Source organism: Elaeis guineensis, chromosome 1 (genome assembly GCF_000442705.2).
Source record: "Elaeis guineensis isolate ETL-2024a chromosome 1, EG11, whole genome shotgun sequence".
NCBI lineage: Eukaryota > Viridiplantae > Streptophyta > Magnoliopsida > Arecales > Arecaceae > Elaeis > Elaeis guineensis.
Window position 1 is genome coordinate 47,735,087 of NC_025993.2, and position 4,314 is coordinate 47,739,400.

A 4,314-nucleotide genomic window follows, 5' to 3' on the forward strand; every position below is an offset into this window, starting at 1 on the left:
TATGCATGCTAAATCATATTATTTATTTTGGTATGATAGTCTAGATTAGATCTTATGTATATAATTTAGATTAAATTATTTAATCTTATAGTTTCACTGCATAAAATTTTTGAAATTGCATGCATAACACTTCCTATGTTTCTTTCAAATGGTATCAGAGCCATGTTCTTTATGATGTGATGTAATATGCTATTAGATCTGATAATATATCTTTAGATATGATTATTTGCTATTTAGATTAGATCTAAATATATTTTATTTTTAGATCTGATTATTTATGTTGGAAATTATGCCCTAAAGTCAATCATCTAGGTTGTAGATGATTGTGCTCCATACATGTATATGAATTATAAAATGATAAATATTATTTGACAGAATCATCAAAAGAAATATATTTTTCTAAATAGAAGTTGTATGTTATGATGAAGTCCTTGAGCTACTTGCAAAATGATAAAGGAGGATTTATCGTGTGATTCTCAAATCATGCTCGTGATCAAATGATACAATTGTTACAAGGATGATAGTTGTATCGAGTGTAGGTCGTTGTGTGCCATATTAGTTGGTTGTCCTCTTAACCAAGACATGTGGTGACATGAGTATGGCATACAGGTGATATATAGGAGTATATTTCACTAAGCGTGACCACCTCCAGAGTACTCTACTGTCGAAGATTGCTTTGATGGGATATGGGTATAAGTGTCCCTTTGACTTGAGGTTGCCTCGACAACTTGCAAGCAACTCACTGTACTTTGGTGTCGGACTATCCAAATTTTTAATTTGATGATGAAAGATTTTTAGGTACAGTCAAGTACTTATGAAGTTTGAGTGTGAGTCAAGATGAGATTGACCACTCTAAGTAAAATTGAAGATGATGCATCATTGTATTTCAATTTAATAAAACTTTAGCCAAAATAGTCCTAGCGAAGAGTCATAGGATTTTTAAGGTTGAGACACAATGGGGGCCACTCATTCTAGGTTGATAGTTTAACCCTTAATTGTCCTTGAGCATCAAGAGTCAAAGAGATGAATTATACAGTAACTATATCCACATGGGTTCTAGAGTGTTGCTAGACATACATTCAGCCTATTCGGATATCGAAAACTATTGCTAGATAGTAACATGGATTAGTATAGAAATTATTCTTGTGCTACTAACTTAGGTTCAAACTTATAGAGTCATACACATAGAAGTACCTGTCTGATCAAATGGCTGATCGATGATTATAAATCATTGAAGGATTTAATTATCAACTTGATTGATGATTAATCCTATACAAAGGTTGCAATAAATTATTTACTAATGGTTGGTAAATTAGAAGAATAATTAATTAACAATATGATTGTCAATTGACTCAATTTGATTGAGTAATAGAGATTAGATCAGATCTAAATGAATTGGATTCAATTAGATTGGCTTTGGATTGATTGGATGCAAACCTATTGGATAACAGGGCTTGTTCCAATTGATCTCAAGGATGCAAATCAAATTGTAAGTTGAATAGGATTCAATTAGTTTTATATAGGTTTTGATTGGATTAAATTTTGTTAGATAATAGGCTTGATTGGATCAAGCCCTATTATCAAATAATTTTTCTGATATCCATTAAGAATCAATCCCTAGATCAATAGGGATTTAATCTAACTAATTCTCTAATTGGATTGAGGTCTAATTAGTTTCATAATTGGGCTAGGACCTAATTAGTTAGTTTGTTATAACTAATTTTTAAATTAATTAGAATTAGGTCCAAGAATTAGTTAGAGTTTGAACAAGATTCTTGAATCCTATTTGGAATAGGACTTAACTAAATCAGCTCTCTAAACCCATGACTTATAAATCCTACATGCCACATCTTTTTACCATGAGAAATCTCCATGCCCCACTAAAGTGCTGTGCCCCCTTATTTCTTCCATGAGATATGAGGCGTCCCTCCCTCTCTTGATGTCGCCCAAAAAGAAAAAAAAGGGTGAGGGGCATCCAAGAGTTGGACGCCTCACAACACCATGCGCAAAACCCCTCATCTCTCATCTCTCCCCCTCTTTGGAAGAGATTTTTCAAAGTTTTTGCTACTGGTTCTTGGATATCAAAGAGAGCTTCTCTTGTTAGTTTTACAGCAAAAAATTGAAAGAAGAGTGCCCTATAAGCCAATCGCAAGTATGTTGCAATGGGACTTTTTTTTATAATTTTTTAACTCATGTAATGACATTTATTATTTGATAATAAAATAAGGCATTGATTCATCATATTAGCTACTTCTTGTTATGACTAAGATTATGATGAACCCCAAAGATTAGAGCAATAATTTTAGGAGATATGAATAGGTCATGCTAGTGAGACCTAAAATTCTAAAATCCTAATTTTAAATATTCCTGATTGTAGGAACATTGAGTTGGAGATCAATATTTCGGATAGACTGGCACATCTTATGTATGCTCGATGGAGAGGGTGGCAGATCTCACTAGCCACTTGTGTGGGATGCTAATACAAGGATGTGGGTGCTCATTTGAGAAATGAGTCCACTAAATTGACTCAATGAAAGAGAACATCTTATGGAAGCCTTACTTATGTGTCAAAGATGGTTCTATAAGTGGGAGTTGTGCAAGTGATCCTTAGACCTGAGACCACCATGGAATCTTATGCACATGAACCCATATTTTGGTTCATACCCAGGCATGGCATTAAGACATATACAGGGTGTTCTGGATATGGTGGAGTGTGTATGAAAGTTGTGAGTAGGTCAACATGGAATCGATCACTCTTAGTAAGAGGAGATGCATCCTGTGTATTCTCAATCCTAGATGACTTGAGAAAAATCTTTTGGCCAAAAGCAGAAAGGAGATTAGAAAGAATTTTTAATACTTCTTCATTGGAGTCATCATTGGTTAATTGAGAATCAATATGAATATGTATTTGAGTTTGACATGATTCCATACTTATGAACCTATTCAGGGTGCTGGGATAATCGAAGGATTGTATTGCACGGTAACTTGCCATTGAAGGACATACTTGGTATTTTTATCAAACTTTTATATCTTCTGGGTAGTTATGATATGTTGCTAGATGTTAATCTTGATTTGTAGGTTTTTGATCAAATTAAAGAGTATAATTCGAATGCCAATTAGAAAGAGTTTTAATTACTGAAATCGGGTTAGTTCAATTGGACCTAAATCGGTTAGATTAAATTATAATCAAATTAGGTCAACTTGCACCCAGACCTACTACTAGCTAGTTGTAGAACCTAATAGGTCACACACATATATAAATTGGCCAAGGACCCTTTTTGAAAAGTTTGATTGAAATTTTGGATTCAATTGGGGTTCCAGTAAGCATGCTAGCATGTGTGGAATCCCTAGCTCTTTTAGAGATCAATTTGGTCTCATGCCTTGCTCATTTGCTAGCCCAACTTGGTGGGCAATTGGATCAGGTCAAGCAACCTGGAAGCAGCTAAAAAGAGGTACCATATCTAGTGTACATTCCAAATAACTAAAAGTCTGACTTATGAAGGACTCTTAGTGCTAATATGCAGAATGCATGCGCACTTTGTTTGTGGCATAGAGAAGGACTAAGAATCCTTCTGTTTTTGGCTTTTATTTTTTATGAAACGTAGATCAGATGATGATCCACCTAGCATGCCTTTTGAAGTATGAAAAATCTATCAGATTGTGCATGAAAAAATTACTTGAAACATTTTTGCATGCATAATAGGTTTTTATGGACGTGCGAAGGGATGCGAAGACTCCTTTTGTTTAGGGAGTCTTAAGTGACTTATTATCTAATAATTTTTGTGATATAGATCAATTTCAAGTGCTGATCATGTGGTAAAAGTATAAAAAATTATCAGATTAAGAAAGGTTGCTTTTCACACCCTTTTCTGGGCGTGCGCATGCGCGATAGGGAGAAGGTGCTCGCACATCTCTTCGGTGAAGAGTCCTTCTCACATATGAACTCTTATCCAAATAATGTGTTATTTGGTGATGGCCTTCATATTTAAATAAAGGTTTATGTGGCAAAATTTTATACTAATCTGATATGTGAAGAGATGCAAAAAGTATCTCGTTCTGGGTGTGCACGCGTGAGAAGGCAGGAATCGACGTATCACCCCCTGAAGAGTCCTTCTGTTTAAGGACTCTTAGATAAGTGATACGAGGACTTGATATATCTTTTCAGATGAGGCATGCCTTCTCTATTAGCACCCCATCTGGTGCTATAAATAGGGGATGGCAGATGGGGTGATCATTCAATTCTTACATCCCCTATCCACTCCCTCTCTCCCTCTCTTACAACTCTAGGTTTTAGGACAAGGCTTGTTCTTTTAA